Genomic DNA, 23,231 nt, shown 5'->3' on the forward strand with positions numbered 1-23,231 from the left:
AGATTTTTTGAGGTGAAGCATATTCATCAAATCTGGGTTTGACATGGCCTTATATGTCAGGCACAGGTCACCTCTGAGCAAGCGGTATGAGACTGAATAGAGCTGGAGTTCTTTCAGTCGGGCAGCATAAGACATATTTTTGAGACCCTTTATCCTTTTGGTGAGGAACTTTTGGGGCCTTTCCAGCTGCTGCAGGTGTCGGGTCAGATACATTCCGAATGGGGCATTGTACTCAATCATAGGTCTAATGAGTGATGAGTACAGGGGGACGATGACCTCCCTTGATCTAGATGTGAATCCCTTCATGATCAGGTGGGCAATGTAGAAGGTTTTCCTAACTACTTTAGCAACATGAGTGTCAAATGAAAGGCTACTGTCAACCTGGGTCCCCAGATCCCTGATGACTTCTTCTGTGCTCAGTGGATTGCCACCTATATGGTAGCTAGGGGTAACCTTGTTTTTCTTGGCATTTAACTTTAGGCCATGGCTCTGGCACCAGTTATCCATTTCTGTGAGGCCCTTCTGAAGGATATCTGTGTCAGATGTGTTTTCGACTATGGCGCCCAGTTTGCAGTCATCTGCAAACTTTGTCAGCCATAACCCTCCTGTGTTTGCTTGTACTTCAGAAAAGTAGATGCCGAACAAAAGTGGACCCAGGACTGAGCCCTGTGGGACACCACTTGTGACAGGCTTTGAGTCTGACATGGCTCCAGCAACTCTGACCCTGTGGGTTCTGTCACTTAGCCAGTTTGCAACCCATCTTGTGATGTATGGGTTTACATTCAAGCTGATGAGTTTTTCGATGATACCTGAGTGGGGTATTGTGTGAAGGCCTTTGCCAGGTCGAGGTAGGCTGTAGGACTGCCTTTAACTGCGGGTTTAATTCCTCATTGAGTTCATGGCACACAGCTGGGGACACCATCAATCCTCTGGTATAGATATCTCTCCTTTGGGGAGGGGGAAGTTTGCACTGAACCTGTCAGCCAGTATGTGGCAATGTGTGTAGGTTCAGTAATCGTCACATCATTTTGAACTAATTCTGAGCATATCTGGGAGTTTCCTCCTAAGTTTCTAACATAACTAAATTTGCCTTGGATGATTTTATTCTTAGTTTTACTTATAATGATCAAAGGTGTCTTTATCTTGTAGTAGCTTCCTCCTTTTGTTGTAGAGCTTGTTTTTGGCTGGGGGTCCACCAGACTCTGTAGGTGCTGGTAGAAGGCATTTGTAAGTGATTCAGCAGTTTGAGTAATGTTTGGGATGAGGACCTCCAGCGAGATTAGGTTATGATCTGATCTCACCAGTGAGGGTATACTTCGGTGTTGAACATTGTGATCCCATGTTCATGATGATGAGATCAAGTATGTTTCTCCTCTTGTGGGGATGGTGACTAGTTGTTCCATGCATTTGAGTTTATGAACTTCAGGAACCTTTGGGCTAGAGTGTTTGGGGGCTTGAGTAGTGTTCCCATATATTAGGGGGGTAGTGAAGTCACCTAGTATGATGGTGTTTGGGATACATTATCCTCTCCCCTTTTCAGAGGAAGGCCATGTGAGGGTGAGTGTTTTGAGATTTGTGTTCTAAGGATACTGCTCAAGGTCATGACAAGTATAATAATTGTTGGAAAAGGACGCAAAGAGTAGGATAATAAAGGAGATGGATGAATCATATACCTGCATTACAAAAGAGACATACACATGCATAAGAACATGTTAAAAGGTAGTGGTTTGAGACTTGGGAATGAAAAGACCAATATTAACACATGGGAATTCTGAAGATGAAGGGAAGGATATTTGGAAAGCTAGGGATCAGGAAGATATATTTATGACTTTTCAGCTCACCGTTAAGAGTAGAATTTAACAACTTGAGACAGCAAGGTGCAGGCCTTGAATGTAAGGGTGAGGTAGGATGAGTAAAAAAAAAGTTATTGGGGAAGTGGTTATTAAAGAATTTAAAACTCTTAAATAGCATAAAATGGTGGGGCAACTAGGTTGCCTATTAGAGTATACAATAGTATAAAAATGTGAGAAGTATACCATTAGAGCTGGTCTACATAGTTTTATATTAATTTATTTATCTGTATTTGATGACCAGGGAGGTAATTGAGGTAATTATGGACTATTTCATAAACAACACAGGAAAACAATAAGAGGGTATATAAACAAAACGTGGGTGGGTGCGGCATAATGGTTACGGTTTTCTCTTTATAGCACAAGGTATAGGGTTTGATTCTGAACCTCAGATTACTGTTTTTCTTTCTGGACAGTTAGCCTAATATTCATCTATTTAGAAATAACATAGTGACACAGACAAGTAAAAATTTAAATGTACAGCGGGGATAAATAGTATTAAACAAGCTACTGGCAATAAAGCAGCTTTCTGTTGTATGGCAGAGTGAGTTATACAACCAGCATGTAGACTAAGTGTGATCAAGAAACGCCATTCTGGTAAATGTAATTGTAACTGTCTCTAAAATACATCTTAATGAACATATCATTTAAAAAATATTATTCCAGAGCAGGACACCTGGCCAGAATGAATATGCATTTGGTGGGGAGGACACATCACTGCCTTTTTTATATTTGTTAAAATTTCTATTTCACCAAAAACCATCAACAGCTAAGGAAGCTTCCATTATTCCATTATACAGATTTTATACATTTTCAGCATAATCAAATCCAAAATTGTACTGTAAAAAAGTTCCTCTAAAGCAAACAAAACACAAAAGAGCACTGAAAAACACAAGAATGATTCCCACGTTCCTGGTATTCTGTTAGTAAGCTTCCATTACAGCTTTCCTCAGATACCTTTTTATGATTTTGCTACATTCTAATACTTTCCATCCATCCTTTTTTTCTCCCATTTCAACATTATTTTAACCTTATAGCAATCAGAGAGACTTGATATAAAATTAAAATAATGGAAAAAAAGGAGAGAGGAGCAGTTATATTCTATTCAGTATGCAAATTTTATGCTAAATATGTGTTCAGATTTTTGACTAGATGTACTTTTCAAAAGCCTTTGTCCCTATTTTTAGTGTCTGTAGTTTGAGAAGTACTGTTGTGAGATCTAAGATCAGGAATATATAAGTGGCAAGGAGGATGGCAGAATGCCATCTTTTACATGAGAGCTACCATCTGTGTGGAGTCTGCATGTCCTCCCTGCATTCGTGTGGGTTTCCTTCGGGTGCTCCGGTTTCCTCCCATGTTACAAAGACATGCATCTGGAGCATTTCTCCCTGGTCCTCTGCTGAAAACTGGCTTCATTCCAAGTTGGGCTTTCCCGGTAAACAAATGTTAAATAAATAAATAAAATTGTATTTATTTATGGAATTTTAGACCTTTTAACTAAAAGGTCTGATGATCCTCACACATACATGCACACACAAACAAATATCCACCCATCAACAATCAAGCCCTTCCACGCTCATTTACACGCATGGACACATTTGCACTCAGAAGCCAAGACACACACACACACACACACACACACACACACACACACACACACACACACACACACACACACACACACACACACACACACACACACACATATATGCACACACACACACACACACACACACACACACACACACACACACACACAAAATCACACACACGCACACACAAACATATGCAGACCACACACACACACACACACACACATGCAGACCCCCCACACACACACAGACATATGCAGACCACACACACACACACACACACACACACACACACACACACACACACACACACACACTCACCCAAACAGACACATACACACACAGACACGCAGACACACACACACACACACACACACACACACACACACACACACACACACACACACACACACACACACACACACACACACACACACACACACACACACACACACACACACACACACACACACACACACATAAACATATGCAGACTGCACACATTCACAAACAAACGTATGCAGACCACACACAAACACACACACACACACACACACACACACACACACACACACACACACACACACACACACACACATGCGCACACAGACGGTTCAATGCTTAAACCTCCACAGACATTTGTATGAGATAGCACATGACTAATTAGCATTAGCCACTACCCTGGACTGCCTCATTATCAAGCAGCTTTGGCTTTAAGACTGCTGTCTGTGCTGAGACCCCCAAAAGGGGAAATCCCCCCCGTGGCAGTGCAGCAGTCTCTGAATCAGAAAGGTTTTACAACATGGAAACCTGCTGCACCAAGTCTTCTGCATCCCACAAAGTCTTCCTGTATTCCATCACATCTTCCAGCTCAAAAGAATAATTTCCTTAGTTACTATCATTTATTCTCGTAACATTTTCTCAAAGTGATCTTATAGAATTTTAAAATCTGCCAACTTGCCTTTCTATTCTCTTTTCTCAATCTTTTCTAACCTTCCTTGATCGATTCTTATTGTTATTATGAAATATTTATGTACCCTACTGATTATCTCATTTTTAATAGAGTCTTCTATTCTAGATTCAATTAAACACTCTACAAGAGCTGTTTTTTCACTTAGCACTCCTCTGTCCCTATCTGTTTTCTTAATCTCTGCAGTTTGAGAAGTAGGGCTGTGAGATCTATAAGTAGCAAGGAGGATGGCAGAATACAGAAGGCAATCTCTAACCTGAAGTCCAAGCTTCTGCTTAGCCTCATCCTACTCTGTTACTTTCTCCTCCATGATTGCTATTCTCAATACTCTGGTTCCTTTGTTAATTTACTCCTATACATTCCAACTCTTTATTTCTATTTTCTTTACCCTTACTTGTAGACATCCTTATCAGTGGTGCAACATCAGTTTGGGTCTATATTAAGAAATCGAAAACCCGTTTCATCGAACACCACAACACTGACACACATAGCCCGAACCGCAAATACGTCAAACCCCCTAAACTACAAACTTTCAAGTCTCGAATTGTCATAGTCGGCCAACACCATCATGCGCTACATACAAAATACCCAAACATAATAAATAAAACACATACATACACTAACCAAACCCTACTTCTAATCCTACACTAAACCTTACATACATTACTATCTATGTACTTACCTTAACCCTAAGGTGCACAACTATTGCACACTTACCCTATAGACATATACCCAAACAAAACAAATAATCCACACACATACACTTAACAAAACCCTACTTCTAACCCTATACTAAACCTTACATACATTACCTATCTATGCACTTACCTTAACCCACACCCTAACCCTAAGGTCCGTAACTATCCCACACTTACCTTACGGAGCTATACCACAGACGGGCCAACCATGACACTTCGACATTTCATGATTCACGGTTTTGAACATTCGTCATTACCGTAGTTGAGGCTATACATGTTGGTGTTGTGGTGTTCGCTGAAATGGGTTTTCGATCTTGTAATATAGACCTCTCAGTTTTGTAGTAGGGGAAACTGAAATATAAATGTGTGTGCATGCAGGTGTGTGTGATTGAGTAATGACCTTAAACAATAGCAGTGATTTATGTGGTGTAAAGACATTGTATTTTCCATTTGGCTGTGTTTCAGATTGGTCTACTACTGCCAATACATCCTTCATGCCTTTAAATAAGAAAAGCTCCTGATTAGTGTTGAAATACTTATTTAAAAAAAAAATTCCAATTATTTCATTCCAGGGATTATGGCTTTGTTTCTGCTTAACTGTAAGGTGACACATAGTGTACAGATTAAACTGCCATACCATTTGGGGGTATCATGTGCATGAGCCATAATCCATAATGAACAATATTTTGTTGCTGAACCCAGGAAAAATACAAATAAATAGCCTTTTTTTCATTTATTTATAGAAGCAGCACACAACCAGAGCAACCCAGTTGTCATTTGCAGTAGTAATGTCTCACTCAGGCAAGCCAGCTGCTGATTTATAATTCTCCAGGTATGCTTCAGTTTGTCATCACTGTACACTCAAAATAAATCAGCGTATTAAAGGTAAAATATGATAACAAGCAACAACTAAATTTTTAACTTGAAAAAGCATTGGTGACACTGATGCATTACAAAACATTCAGTTGTACCCGAATGCCTACCTATGAGTTCAAAGATGAAGCCAGGAAAAATTATAGGGCAGTATTCATAGTCCAGCACCTCACATTTTTGTAGTTTTAATCCATGAAGAGTGGTGCCATGTGGTTACGCAAATCATGTTATTCAGGATGATTATGAAAATGTGAATCTGTTTTGTTAAACGCACCTTCCTATCACAAAGGCCTAACATGCTTAAGGCGTAAGCGATAGGGAGACAGCTAATATATAGATCGCTGCAGTAGTCAGGAAATCCTTCTACATGGCACACCTCATCACAAAAGGTTTCTCATCCAGGAAAAAAATCCCCTCTACTCATCACTCATTAGACCCAATATAGAGTACAACGCTCCTTTTGGTATATACCTTACAAGACATCTACAACAACTGGAAAGGCCACAGAAATACCTCACAAAGAGGATTACCGGCCTCAAACAGATGCCCTACACAGACCGTCTCAAAAAACTCCAGCTTTACTCTGTTGCATATCATCTACTCAGAGGCGATCTCTGCCTAACATACAAAGCTATATCAAACCCAAAGCTGTTGGACATGCTCCACGTAAAGAAATCCCAATCCCTCCGAGCTACACGCTCTAGGGACCTAAACCTTGTCATCACAATAAACAGAACATGCTGAAGGGATAGATTCCTGTCCCAGAGACTTCCCATACTCTGGAACAAACTACCTATCTATATCAAACAAAGCTCCTCATTAGCACTCTTCAAGAAAAATCTTGATGATTGGATGGGAGATAGAAAATTCACCCCGGGGATCAGTTCTGTGGCTCTGCTTGACAGGGGCATTGGAAAATAATTTTCTTGGGTGGCAAAAGCCAGGGTACCGTTTGGCTAGGCTTATATAGGCTCTAGGGCCAATAGCCTGGTACCTACCTATGAACCTATAAGGGGCATTCTACATTTGCTTATTAGTAGGATTCATAGAGATGAATCCAAGAGGAGCTAATATGCATTCTAAACATGTAAATGGCCCTGAACTGTAGGCAGCAATTTATCACAAGAATACAGAGTTGCAAGGGGAAAGGAAACAGGGAATAAATACTGCCATCATTTTAAAAGGAGGCATTGATTTTACTTAATTTTTTATTGCAATTTAGTGCTTCTGCATACATGCACAAACTATTAAAGGCATAACTGGGGAAATGTTTTATTTTGGTGTCAGTGAAGTGATTGGGCAAACTACTGAAGGGGTCACTGGAGAAACATTTCATTCTGGAGTCAGTGATGTGCTTCTGCATGCATGGGCAAACTACTGAAGGAGTCTTTGAGGGAAATGTTTTATTTTGGTAGTTGTGCATAGTTGATTAAACTAATGAAGGGATTGCTGGGGGATACGTTTCATTTTGGTACTTGTATACTTGGTGAAACTACTGAAGGAATCAGGGGGAAATGTTTCAGTTTAATGGTATTGTTTACTTGGACAGACCAAACAAAAACGTTCGCTATTGAGAACCAAATGAGGGTCCAGACCAAGACTGCTGCCAAAATGAATAGTTTAATGTTCCAAAAGCACTGGACACACAAGAACACTGGTACCCAAAATGAATAGTTTAATGTTCCAAAAGCACTGGACACACAAGAACACTGGTACCCAAAATGAATAGTTTAATGTTGCCAAAATGAATAGTTTAATGTTCTTACTGTTTACTTAATGTTTACTTGGACAGACTACTGAAGGGATTGCTTGGGGAAATGTTTCATTTTGATGCTTGTGTATACCTGGTCAAAGAACTGAAAAGACCACTGGGGAGAAATGCTTCATTTTGGTGCTTGCGCATTGTGTGTGTGTGTGTGTGTGTGTGTGTGTGTGTGTGTGTGTGTGTGTGTGTGTGTGTGTGTGTGTGTGTGTGTGTGTGTGTGTGTCTGTGTCTGTGTGTGTTGGTGGAGGGTAAGAGTTTAGCTGGTACTGCAAATTGATTTCAGCTTTGCTTATGTTATTTCCACAACTAAGGCATACATTAGTGTTCGCCATAGACTTCTGGCAATAAACAAAGTTCTCTGGGCATGCAATTTAAAGAAAATGATGCCTCTGAGAGATCCTGTGTGAAGTCAACTTTACCCGGCTGGCCTGTTTCACGTTACCTAAACAAAGATAATACACACGCTTTCTTTCAAAGAAAGCATGTATATTATCTTTGTTTAGGCAATGTCATTAAAGAAAACAAACAAAAAAATAAAAAACAGTGAATGAGCAAGACTCCCTTCATGTAGTGAAGTGAAACCTTAGTGTACTAGTGTCCACCATGCTCTGCCACTGACCCTTATTGGTAAAATTATCTTTCTCCATTTCTATGCTGTCTTAGTTCTACGAATACTTTCTGCTATTTATGAATGTAATATTCTATTTTGTTGTTAATTTTCTACATAGAAACTTCTATCCAAAATTCTAGTTTCTCTTCCCTATTTCACTGTCATCATTTTCCATTTTAATTTACAACCTCCTGGTTCGGCTATGTATATGAGCAATTTTAGAGTATCTATTCAAATCAGGTAATCCTGAATCACCCTATGCTGTGGGAAGAATCAGTTTTCCCACTTGACTGCTGCTCTCTTCTTTCCCTCAAAAAGTTCCTTTAACATTTACTCAGTTGTCATTCACAACTTCTCCCCTGGCTGATAAAAAATACCTGACATGTATAAAATCATCATTCTCTTTTGGCTTTTCCCATTAGGGGTCGTCACAGTGGATCATCTCTTTCCATTTCTTCCTATCCTCTGCATCTTGCTCTGTCACACCAACCGCCTGCATGTCCTCTCTCATCACATCCATAAACCTTATCTTAGGCCTTCCTCTATTCCTCTTACCTGGCAGCTCCATCCTTAGCATCTTTTTCCCAATATACCCATCATCCCTCCTCAGCACATGTCCAAACCAACGCAATCTCATCTCTCTTGCTTTGTCTCCAAACTGTCCAACATGAGCTGACCCTCTAATATACTGATTCCTAATCCTATCCATCCTAGTCACACCGAGTGCAAATCTTAACATCTTTAACTCTGCCACATCCAGCTCTGACTCCTGCCTTTTGTCAATGCCACTGTCTCCAACCCATATAACATAGCTGGTCTCACTACCCTCTTGTAGACCTTCCCTTTCACTCTTACTGGTACCCGTCTGTCACAAATCACTCCTGACACTCATCTCCACCCATTCCACCCTGCCTGTACTCTCTTCTTCACCTCTCTTCCACATTCACCATTACTCTGAACTGTTGATCCCAAGTACTTAAACTTGTCCACCTTTACCAACTCTACTCCCTGCATCCTCACCATTCCTCTACCCTCCCTCTCATTTACACACATATATTCTGTCTTAGCCCTGCTGACCTTCATTTCTCTGCTCTCTAGAGCATATCTCCACCTCTCCAGAGTCTCCTCAACCTGATTCCTACTCTCACTACAGATCACAATGTCATCTGCAAACATCATAGTCCACGGGGCCTCCTGTCTGATCTCATCTGTCAACCTGTCCATCACCACTGCAAATAAGAAAGGACTCAGAGCTGATCCTTGATGTAATCCCACCTCCAACTTAAACGTATCTGTCACTCCCACTGCAGTCCTCACCACTGTCACACTACCCTTGTACATATCCTGTACCACTCTTACATACTTCTCTGCCACTCCCAACTTCCTCATACAATACCACAACTCTTCTCTAGGTACCCTGTCATATGCTTTCTCCAAGTCTACAAAGACACAATGCAACTCCTTCTGACCTTCTCTGTATTTCTCCAACAACACTCTCAGAGCAAACATTGCATCTGTAGTGCTCTTTCCTGGCATGAAACCATACTGCTGATCACTAATCATCACCTCCCTTCTTAACCTTGCTTCCACTACTCTTTCCCATAACTTCAAGCTGTGACTAATCAGTTTTATCCCTCTGTAGTTACTGCAGCTCTGCACATCACCCTTATTCTTAAAGATAGGTACCAAAACACTTTTTCTCCACTCCTCAGGCATCCTCTGACTTTCCAAAATTTCATTAAACAATCTAGTTAGAAATTCCAATGCCATTTCTCCTAAGCACCTCCATGCTTCCATTGGTATATTATCTGGGCCAACAGCCTTTCCATTCTTCATCCTCTTCATAGCTGCTCTTACTTCCTCCTTGCTAATCTGTTTCACTTCTTGATTCACTATCCCCACATCATCCAACCTTCTCTCTCTCTCATTCTCTTCATTCATCAGCCTCTCAAAATACTCTTTCCATCTACTCAACACACTCTCCTCTCTTGTGAGTACCTTTCCCTCACTGTCCTTTATCACCCTTACTTGCTGCACATCTTTCCCAGCTCTGTCCCTCTGTCTAGCTAATCTGTACAGGTCCTTTTCTCCCTCTTTAGTGTCCAATCTCTCGTACAACTCTCCATATGCCTTATCCTTAGCTTTCGCCACCTCTCTCTTTGCCATGCGCCTCATCTCCTTATACTCATGTCTACTTTCTTCATCTCTTTGACAATCCCACTTCTTCTTCACCAGCCTCTTCCTCTGTATACTCTCCTGTACTTCCTCATTCCACCACCAGGTCTCCTTGTCCTCCTCCCTCTGTCCAGATGTCACACCAAGCACCTTTCTAGCAGTCACCCTTACTAGCTCTGCTGTAGTTACCCAGCTATTCAGTAACTCTCCACTGCCTCCCAGTGCCTGTCTTAACTCTTCCCTAAACTCCACTTCACAATCACCCTTTTTTAACTTCCACCATTTAATCCTTGGCACAGCTTTCGCACTCCTCCACCTCTTCTTGATCACCAACATCATTCTACATACCACCATTCTATGCTGCTTAACTACACTTTCCCCTGCCACCACTTTACAGTCTCCAATCTCCTTCAGACTGGCCCTCCTACATAGGATATAATCCACCTGTGAGCATCTTCCTTCACTCTTGTATGTCACCCTATGCTCCTCCCTCTTCTTAAAATACATATTCACCACAGCCATGTCCATCCTTTTCGCAAAATCCACAATCATCTGACCTTCTGCATTCCTCTCCTTAACACCATACCTACCCATCACTTCCTCATCCCCTCTGTTTACTTCATCAACATGCCCATTAAAGTCCGCTCCAATCACTAGTCTCTCACCCTTGGGTACACTCACCACAACTTCATCCAACTCACTCCAAAATTTCTCTTTCTCATCTATCGCACACCCAACTTGTGGAGCATATGCACTAACAACATTCATCATTACACCATCAATTTCGAGCTTCATAAATATCACTCTGTCAGACACTCTCTTCACGTCTAAAACACTCTTGGCATATTGTTCCTTTAGTATAACCCCTACCCCATTTCTCCTGCCATCCACACCATGATAAAACAATTTGAACCCATTTCCTAAACAACTGGCCTTACTTCCCTTCCTTCTGGTCTCTTGCACACACAATACGTCAACCTTCCTTCTCTCCATCATATCAGCTAGCTCTCTTCCTATACCAGTCATACTGCCAACATTCAAAGTTCCTACCCTCACTGCTACACTCCTAACCTTCCTCCTATCTTCCTGCCTTCGGGCATGCCTTCGCCCTCCTTTTCTCCTTCGGCCAACAGTAGCCCAATTTCCACCAGCACCCTGTTGGCTAACAGTACTGGTGGCGGTCGTTGTTAACCCGGGCCTCGACCGATCCGGTATGCAATTATGAAAAGTTCTCCGCATCAGTAATTTTTGGCAGAAGTTTTACGCTGGATGCCCTTCCTGATGCATCCCTCTCCATTTATCCGGGCTTGGGACTGGCACAAAGAAATGCACTGGCTTGTGCATAAAAGACTAAAAGGAATAAAAGCATTTAATTTTCTCTGTTTGTATCTTGTTACTCATATCCTTATTAACCGATTCCAGTTTGTTAACACTTGTATTACCTTCTGTTTATCCTCTACCTACACATCCTTAGCTACCATAGCAGGCACCCTTTTAATCTGTACATCTTATCTTGTCGTCTTTAAGTATCAGTATTGCTGAACTAACTCATGTCTGGATACCCAATTTACTGCAATAGGTTTTGTTTTAAATTTATTTATTTTATTTCCTGAAAAGACTGAAACTATCTCAAAATATTCAATGACACCTAAATGTCTTTTTCTGGATGCATGAAGTTAAAAATATAATTTATAAATAAAGATAGCTTTTCCTGTTTACGCAGCAGTTGCATTCTTGAATTTGTGAATCCCTCTTTTTTTTTTTTTTTGCTAATGGCTGTAGCTATAAAGCAAATAAAGGGAAAAGAGAACATTCTCGCCTGTCTCCTTTGTCTGAGAGGGACCCTCTCACCTTAATTTGTGTTGATGACCCTTCATGTGTCCTCCTTAACCCTTTTATTATATCATGCAAACTAAATGATGCCATTGGCCTTCTCATAAAATACCAGTTGACTAGCAAATGATTTTGCTGCATTAAGACTCACCAACAACAGAGACATTTTCTTACATTGCACTTCCCAGTGGATCATCATTGTTCCATTAATGTTGCAAAATGTTTGCCTGCAATCAAAAACAAAAAAAACACATTGATTTGTATCTTTCAATTTTGGAAACATCTTTGCAATTCTTTTAGCTAATATAGACATAAAAATGTTGGGCCAGATTCCAAAAGAGCTGTTCTCAGTGTAAGTGACTCACTTTGGTGTAAGGCCTATGTAGGCTTACTGCGGGGACCAGACCCCAAAGCATCCTCTCAGCCTGCTCTTAGTGTAAGTGGCCACTTAACACTGACAGCAAGTCTTTCGGATTTGGGGCCTTTATAATCATGGTTAAAATCAAAATGGGTCTATATGAAGCTGGATCTGAATTGTGTATATACCATCTTTGGAGATATAGCCACCATAGTTTTTCTCTCACTTTTAAAATATTGTTAAACAAAGCCTGCTAGATTTTTAACACTCTCTTCCCTCCTAACTTCCAAAATTTCCACAACAATAATGTGTCTTCCCAGAGTCTTCCATGTTAATTGCTTATATATAACTTTTTTTTTCATCTGTATTGGAAGTAGTCATATTTTCTTGCCACTAAGTGGACATGTGGGTCATCTATGAGATACCTTTGAAAATAAATAAAAATGGAAGACCAAAGTTCTCACCAAACACTTTTTATGTTAAACATAAAAATAATATAAATAAAAATTTAAGGCCAAAGCTTGCTCCAAAACATTGTGTTTATTGTTTGTCTTTTTCGCTTTTTGTTAGGGGTCACTACAGCGAAACTCCGGTCCGCTAATGATTGGCAGTCGGTTTTTATGGTGCTGAGTTGCCAGCCCAACGCCCAACCTTCAGCAAAGGCATGCCCATTCACGCATGTCTTTCGGAGACCACTCGACCATGGGGAGGATATGCAGACTCCACACAGAAGGCACTCCAGTCGAGAATCAAACAGGAGAACCTCTTGCTGTGAGGCAACAACACTACCGCTGTACCACCGTGGCTTAAAACATTGCATTTATATTATTTATTAATTTATATAGTTTTTATATTTAATGTGTTTGATTTCGTTTTTTGCTTATAATTAGAAAATAATTAAAAAAGGAACAGATGACCTGTGAGTTACCTGTTAATATTTTAAGATTCACCTGTTCTTTTCAGACAAATGATCGATCACTTCATATTTAGTAACTCACACCAGCATATATTTAAACAATAATGCATAGTGGGGATACAGTTTGTGCAGTATTTACCAAATAGTGCTTGAGTTAGACTTTGGAGTTAAAGTCTGAGTGTTTGAAAGCACACAGGGGTTAACAAGTTTCTCTGCCTGTGGATATGTATAAAGTAGATGAGGTTGTAATGTGTGAATCACATTTTGATGAGTTGTAATTTACCAACTGCACTTAGGTTCATAGGTTCATAGGTTCATACTAGGCTATCTGCCCTAGGGCATTTATAAGCCTAGCCAGAGTATGTTTGGCTTTCGCCACCCATTTTAAATTAATTTTGCTATGCCCTTTTCGATATATAGTATATATATATATATATATATATATATATATATATATATATATATATATATATATATATATATAGATAGATAGATAGGATAGGTAGATAAGGAATGGGCTGTGCCTCTGTCTAACAGGATGAAGTGATAGTTGGATAAACCTATGATCTTCATCCACTCATCAAGATTCCTCTTGGAAAGAGTCAACTATGACTCTGTCAACCCATCACTGGGATTTTATTATAGATTGAAGTCTACAGTTATGAATCTGTCCTCATGGCATGTCTATTTATTTCAGTGCTGAGGTTCAAGTCTCTCTCTCGGCGTGTGGCTCGGATGGATGATTTTTTTGAGTGCATGTCCCTTAATTCCGGGTTGGACATGGCCTTACGTCAGGCACAGGTCACCTCTGAGCAGGCGGTATGCCACTGAGTAGAGCCTGGAGTTTCTTTAACCGGCAGCATATGGCATCTGTTTGAGCCCTTTGATCCTCTTGGTGAGGTACTTTTGGGGTCTTTCCAGTTGCTGCAGGTGTTTGGTAAGGTACATCCCAAAGGGGCATTGTACTCAATTATGGGCCTGATGAGGGATGAGTAAAGAGCACGATGACCTCCCTAATCTAGATGTGAATCCTTCATGATTAGGTGGGCTATATAAAATGTTTTTCTAACCACTTTGGCCACGTGGTTGTCAAATGAGAGATTGCTATCAACTTGGGTCCCCAGGTCCTAATTACTTCTTCTGTACTTAATGGATTACCACCTATGTGGTAATTTGTGGGCACTTTGTTTTGCCAAAGGGGATGACTATACACTTTTGGCGTTTAGCTTGAGGCCATGGCTCTGGCACCAGTTGTCTGTTTCTATGAGGCCCTTTGGAGGATGCTTGGGTCGGCTGGAGAGTCGATTATGGCGCCCAGTTTGCAGTCATCTGCGAACTTGGTCAGCCACAGTCCTTCCGTGTTGGCCTGTACCTCCGAGAAATATATACCAAACAAGAGAGGTCCCAGGACTGAGCCTTGTGGGACGCCACTTGTAACTGGTTTGGAGTCTGACATGGCTCCAGCAATTCTAACCATGTGGGTTCTGTCCTTGAGCCAGTTTGCAACCCATCTAGTGACATAGTGGGGTATTGTATCGAAGGCTTTTGCGAGGTCCAGATAGGCTGTGTGGACCACCTTCCCTTCGTCAATGGCCTTGGTGACTGTTTCAAAGAAGTCAACCAGGTTTAAGAGGCAGGATCTGCCCTTAACAAAGCCAAACTGGGTAGGATCCAGTGTCTGTAGGTCCCCAATATCTTTATTTATGAGGTCCATGATGATCCTTTCCATAGCTTTGTAGACCAAGCTAGTCAGGCTTATGGGGCGATAGTTTCCAGGGTTGTTGAGGCACCACCTTTGTGGAGAGGGACCCCTGTTGCTGTACGCCACTCTTTGGGTACATATCATGTAGTAAGGCTGAGATTGAACAGAAGTTTTATGTTTGGGTTTAGCTCTTCTTGGAGTTCATGTAGGACGCAGCCTGGGACACCGTCTGGTCCCATTGATGCTGTGTTTTTTGCTTTGGAGAGGGCGGCTCCCACCTGAGCATCTGAGATGCTTTAGCATCACTTTAGCATAGAGAATCACTACTGGCGCTGTTTCTATTACAACACCAACGGTAATTTGTATTTTATTTGTGATTTCACTATTTTCTACCCTCCCATTTTATATATATATATATATATATATATATATATATATATATATATATATATATATATATATATATATACATATAGGTATATAGATAGGTAGATAAGGAATGGGGATATAGAGGTAAAGACCCCATATGGGATGTGCAAGGGGGCTTGCCCCCTGCATTTTTTAATCTGGATGAAGCTTTTGTCAGTTGGATTCCTCTGATTGTAGCTTCTTCCAGAGTCTGGATATGGCTACAAGATTCATAATGGAATTAGATTCATACTACACGATCTTCAACCCATCAATGCTAAATATTATTATAAATTGAACTACAGATTTTTCTTTCTTTTTTGTGTATTTTATATTTTGTTTACCATGCATTTAATGAATAAAAACCACTTTTTTAAATGGTTTGGTAAACAAATAGAAATATGTATGTGTGTGTGTGTGTGTGTGTGTGTGTGTGTGTGTGTGTGTGTGTATATACGTGGTACTGATGGCATGTTATTCTTATTACATAACAGATCTCCCTCCATTTTATTAACTCATTTTCTATTATTTTCATATAAACTCTTGTGTAATTGCATAAAATAGCTTGCATAATGCAAACATATAGTTTAAATTAAAAATATCAAAAACACTGCCACGGCAGCTGCCGAGTATAAAACACAAGAGATTTATTCTGTAAAAACTTAAAGTACTTTTCATTTGCTGACACTCAAACTTCTTCAGAAGTAAAATATGAAAGTGCAAACCATTTTTAAAAAAGCCGGTAATCAAGCTACCCAATCATTTACAATGTTACGCGTGCAAGGATCTAATTAAAGAGATACACCTTCATAAAAGTTACTAATTTCAAACGTACCAGCTTACATTGAATAATACAACTAAACTGAACATACTGTGGCAACACAAAATATTCTGTGAATATTGTGAAGAATATGTATACATGTTTAAAAATATCAAATGTATTTAAAATATATCAAAGGGAACATACCAAGCTAGTGATTGCTACATACAAATTAGACTAAAAACTCATTACAAAATTAAAATGAAGACATAAAAAACTAATGTAACACTTTTTACTTTTATGACTATTCAATAAAACATCATCTCTGCAAACTTCTAAGTTTTAAAATACTACTAATAGAACAAGTTTCATTAAGTCCTGGAAAATTGTAGGCATTAAGTGTAATTTGCCAAAATAATTCTAATTCTTCAAGTTGTAGGGGTGTAGGTCCACCCCTATTATCCTGTGGTACTTGATCTATAGACATAAACTTGAATTTATGGTCTACATTCGACCAAATATGCTTAGCTAAAGGGTTGTCCATTTTTCTTCTACCAATGGCATACTGATGTTCATACATTCTATCATGGAGCCTACGCTCCGTTTTGCCAATATAAAATGCAGGACAACACTGGCTTTTAGCTAAGTAAACTACTAAACTAGAATTACAGTTGAACTTAAATTTGAGTTTGAAATGTATACCATTAATGGCAAACCAATTCGCTACCTCAACAAACTTACAGAAATTACAATTTTCACATTTATTCATACCTCTCATTCTAGAAGTACTGTGACTTTGTTGTTCCAACAAGTTCTTCATGTTCTTGCCTCTCCTAGATGTTACTTTGGGCAAGCTACCTAGTTTATTAAATAACATTGGGTTAGTCCTAAAAAGTTCCCAATTTTTCTGAATAATCTTGATGCAAAGATGACTTTTCAGACTAAATGTAGTAATAAAACTTAATTAAAAATCATGAGTACACAGATCTGTTGACTCAAACACATTAGCCATTGCCATAAGGTTAAACCCACCCATCTGTTCAGCTGCTGAAACCTTAATGGCCAAAATGGGTTTGTAAAACTGATTAGATCTTTCCAAACTAACCTCCTCAATTAAAGAGTCTAGTAAGTTCTCAGGATAGCCACAGTGTAAAAACAAACTTTTTAAGAAATAACATTTCTCTACAAAGTCTTCATCCTGGCTAACTATATGTGAGGCCCTTACTTACTGACCTTTAATAACTGACCGTTTCTGAAAATGAGGGTGGTAACTAGAAAAATGAAGAAATGAGTTAGAATAGGTACTTTTCCTATGTATTTTAGATGTAAAGCAACCATGGGTTCTATTCTTGACTAACCAAATGTCTAAATAAGCTATAGCTTCTGTATCAAATATTGATGTAAATTCTAAAAACTGTGTGGATTGATTAAACAGTTCTACCATGTTCCTACTGACTTCACAGTCTCCATTTAATAAAATTAAGATATCTTCAAGGTATTGTGTGTAAAATACCAAAAAAAATCCCCAAATTTTCATTTTTAAAAACAAATTCTGATTCCCAATAAGCCATTACTAAATTTGCTATACTGGTGCCACACGGGGAGCCCATAGCGACCCCTACTTTTTACAAGTAAAAATCATTTTCAAACATAAAAAAATTGTTGGAAAGTATAAGGTCAAGTAGTTCTGTCACCAAGGAAGTTTCAGCTACTGAAGCTCCATGTTTGTTTAACATGAAACCTACCCACTCAATACCTAAATCATGGGGGATACAGGTATAAAGATCTTTCATATCAACAGTGAGAAAGTTATAATTTTCACTGTACTGCAAGCTGTCAATTTTCCCCAAAAAGGAACAAGAACCCTTACATATTTGGTTCTTAAAAATCAAGTGCATCTGGAGAATTGCATCAACTACCTTGGCACAAGAATATGTAGGTGAACCACGGCCATCAACTAGGGGTCTCATAGGTGGATTTAGTAGGTCTTTAGGAATTTTAGGAATACCGAAAAGGTATGGGAATATTGGATAAGATGTTGACATATAATTAAATAAATTCTGTTCAATCCTACCTTCTATATACATATCATTAATACAGTTTTTAACGAGGCAATACGTTTTATTAACCTCCGAATGTGAACTTAATTTGTATGCGCTATTAGCCAATAACATTTTCATACATTCAATGTAGTTACTATTGTCAAGTACTACTAAACCTCCTCCTTTGTCTGGTTTACACAAACGGATGTCCTGTGACTTAATATACTCTAAATATTCATGTTTGTCACTGACTGCATTATGTGAAGATTTTATTCTACAACCACTCCTAACTGCTTGTTTGATGTCCAGTTCACAAAGTTGTTCAAAAATTTGTAAAACTGGATGTAATGGTGGATTGAATGTACTAGGTGTATGAAATCTGTCCACACCTGATACATTCATAACATCTCTGAACATCAAATGGAGATTCAACTTCCTAGTAAAGGTTTTAATGTCAATAACAGTTTTAACCAAGTCCAGTTGCTGTGAAGGGACATATGTATGTCCCTTTGCTAAAAAATCCACAATGTCAGGAGAAGTAACCACTGAAGAAAAATTGTAAACTTTAAAGTCTCCCTCTTTGTTGTTAACAATAACAAGACCAATTGAGTCTAAGACAGTCCGGCGATGGGAATCTGTCAAAGTCAGTGTTAACTCTTGGGATGTACCACCTAGTCTGTGGAATGCAACTGGACTAGGATATTCTTCAACAAGACAAACTGAACTAATTAAGTCTTGAGTTTGTTGAATTAAGATTTGCCTCTGTTCGATTGGAAATTCTTCTGTTGCTTCGGCCTCGCTCCTGTGTGATTGACTTGCCGAAAATTCTGATTTTGGTTTTGGTTGTTTTGATAGTTACTATTTTGGCCTTTACTGTATTGCCCCCGAGAACAATTTTGTAGTCTCTCACTCCTCTGAACATCAGTAAAACCAGTAGAAGTAGTATAATCACCAGTACTATTAGGGGCATCCATATGGATATTATCAAGATGAACCCCAATGTTGTTAGCATTCTGGTTACACTGGTTACTGTTGATGCTACTATATGAATTTAGACTTAAATCACTATTCTGGTGTGAAATAGGGGCATGGCTTTTCTGCCAAACTTGCGCTGCAGAATGAACTGGGTATGCTGCACCTTGGTTGTACGCCTTACAGTCACGTTCTAATTTTTTAATCGTATTTGTTTTAAGTTTAAGCATATAATGATCGATACTTGATAATACTCGACTGTATTCAAATTTGTATCGTGAGAACTCAAGGTCAGCCTTGATACTGTTATCCAGTTCAGTTACTGTCTTAGATAGTCAACCCAAATGGTGTAATGTTTGACCATGAGCTCTAACAACTCAAAGCCCTGCCAGTCAAACAACACAATAAGTTCTTTATGAAAATCAGAATCATTTTCAAGTCCCGTAGGGTACTGGTGACTTCGCAAACCCTTCGGGACTACCTTCCATGCCAAGCATTCACGGAAGAATGAAATTTCCAGTTGTAATTTCTTTAACTTGATAAGATGACTATCAAAAGTTTTTAGTTTAGTAACAATGTCAGGAAAATCAATAACATTACCTCTATCAGTCGATTGTCCACCTTCATTAACAAATGAAGTCTGAGAAAGAAAAAACATCTGTAATCCATGCTGACAATGATGGACATCCGAAAGTGTTGTCAGGTATATTGTTGGAACTCACTCGCCCACAGGTTGATACAAGCACCTGTGAATTTGCTGAACCCCTTGAATTCTCCAGCAGTAGCTGGTTATTCGACAAGGACAAAACTGGACCCGACACCTCCATTATTACTCTGTTACCAGCCGTAATTCTGTCTGTTAGTACCTTGTCAGCAACAGCTTCCTGCAAACTCTGTTGTGTTGGTTCAACGTTGGTAACCAATGCTGCATTCGGAAAAGAAGTAGTCCCCAGGCTGCCACTACTCACTGGGGACCAAGGAAGCTGACTAGCAGCAAATGAAGGTGGGATTAAATCCCTAATTGCACGTTGGTTGCTGTCAAGTCGATCAAGTCTGGTGAATATAGACTCTATTTTATTAAGTAAAGACACCAACAAGTTGTTATTTGCCATTGAGTTATTTAATTCAATGCTAACGGCTTCATTGTGACAATCCGCTCCCAATAATTCCGGTGCCTCTCTTGGTGTAAAAAGACTCTGGCTAGCTGCTGAACCAGACGCCATGACAAATCTAAATTCAAAATGGCACACAAAACTGAAAATAGAAAAAACACTGCCACGGCAGCTGCCGAGTATAAAACACAAGAGATTTATTCTGCAAAAACTTAAAGCGCTTTTCGTTTGCTGACACACAAACTTCTTCAGAAGTAAAATATGAAAGTGCAAACCATTTTTAAACAAGCTGGTAATCAAGCTACCCAATCATTTACAATGTTACTCGTGCAAGAATCTAATTAAAGAGATACACCTTCATAAAAGTTACTAATTTCAAATGTACCAGCTTATATTGAATAATACAACTAAGCTGAACATACTGTGGCAACACAAAATATTCTGTGAATATTGTGAAGAATATGTATAAATGTGTAAAAATATCAAATGTATCTAAAATATATCAAAGGGAACATACCAAGCTAGTAATTGCTACATACAAATTAGACTGTGTGTGTGTGTGTGTGTGTGTGTGTGTGTGTGTGTGTGTGTGTGTGTGCATGTGCATGCTAGCTCTTTTTTTCCAACAGAGCGAACTTTCTGATACTCAGTTTTTCGCACATAGTGAAATTTCTTTCTCTTACCATCTTTTTTTTCTATCCCAACACATGGATTATTAAACAGAGATAATCTAAAGAGTTCGATTCAAGAATGGTATCTCACCTGTGACCCAGTGAAAGGACTAACATGAAACAGAATACAAAGGATTAGTCCAGATAAAATCACTTTAGCTAGCAGATCTAGAACACTCTCTGTCTCTGTCTTATACCCTTCCTATGGGAGGAATAAAGACACCTTGTTGAAGTTTTAAGTAGTTTATTCAGTTACATAGGTAGATGGATGGGTGTTACAGTTCTAATACATTGCATTCAATGGGGTCAGTTATTTAAAGGCAGTTACAGACAAAGCTGGGAGAGTCCAATGGAAGTGATTGGAGGAAATCCAGGACATGGGAAAATAAGCAGCTAATCCCAAAGCTTAGAAGTTTGTCCCTTTATTTGAATATTCCTGAAAGACCCATGAGGCTTAACCAGCTCAGTAGCCTTTGCAATCTCATTCTTAGTTAAAAGTTTGTTATATTTATTTTTAACAAGCAAAATATGACAACACATAATGAGCTATAACTATAGAGCTATATTTAAGAAAACATTTTTGCCTGAGCTTCATCAGGCCTATCTAATGGAGTGGTTTACACTTTCATCATTTGAAAATGTCTGCTTTTATGACGTTATCACCAGACATTATCAGCCTATTTTGGATCACATGTAATATGAGATCACATGTAGCATGTCTGCCTTTGTGGGGCTCATATTTCTTGAGCTAATTAAGAAAACTTTATTACAGAACTTTTTCAGTCTGACTTGTCCTTATCAATGCTTGTATTACATGTAATATGAAAGGCTGTGCCCACTTTTATGGGGTTCATATCTCCAGATATACATTATAAAGATTAATCTTATTTTGTATTGCAAAAAAGGTTTACAATGCCTGCTTATAAGAGGCTCATATACATTATTAATGTGACCAGTCCCTATTCTTCTTCCTGATTATGCCAGACATTTTTTTTTACTCAAATGATTTTTATTTTGAAAAATAACACAATAATGTAATACATTCATAACATTCAATAACTATTTACAGTATTTACATTCAGCCTGACAAAAAGGATTCAGCTAAAAACGTGTAGGTAAATAAGAAGTTAATATATATATAAACTATGATAGTTAGGAAGAGTTTGGTTCCATCTGTAGTGTATCAATCAAATTCAAACCTTTCCTCTTAGACTATTAACCAATGGCTTAGGAAAGGTTCTTAACTCTTTAGTTCTTTTCTCCATTAGTATGCATTTCTTCAGTGATGATAGGAATTCCTCCATTGTGGGTGTTACATTAGAGTTCCATCTTCTAGTTATACATTTTCTGGCTATTGCTAACATTGTCCACAACAAATACAAGTCATCTTTCTTCATATTATTACTATTAATAACATTTAATAAAATTGAAGACATTGTCAAAACAAATACATCAGTATAGATAGCTTGAAGAAATGTGTTAATCTCATTCCAATATGGTTTAATATTAGTACAGTCATAAAACATATGAGACCAGTCAGCATTGGTGGACAGATGACATCTCCAACATAACGTGCTGTTTGAAGTTTTCATTTCTGAGAGTTTCTCAGGTGTCAAAAAGGATCTGTGTAGAAATTTCCAATGAAAAATCATCCAGAATTGTGAATAAGAAGTTAGTTTAACTGAAAATAAAATGTTTGTTTTATCTTCCATTGATAATGATACTTGAAACCCTTTGGTCAGGTATTGCCAGTAAGTATCTTTAGGAGCTGTCTTATAGACAATTAAAATGTTATATAGATATGATAATTTATTCTTAACATTGATATTATTATATAGAATTCCAAAAAATCCAGTTTATAATTTTTGGTATGGTTTTGAAGGATGAGTTATGTATTATTCTACACAGATCCTTAGTGTATGCT

Source organism: Protopterus annectens, chromosome 11.part0, assembly GCF_019279795.1.
Source record: "Protopterus annectens isolate FY-2018-M chromosome 11.part0, PAN1.0, whole genome shotgun sequence".
NCBI lineage: Eukaryota > Metazoa > Chordata > Ceratodontiformes > Protopteridae > Protopterus > Protopterus annectens.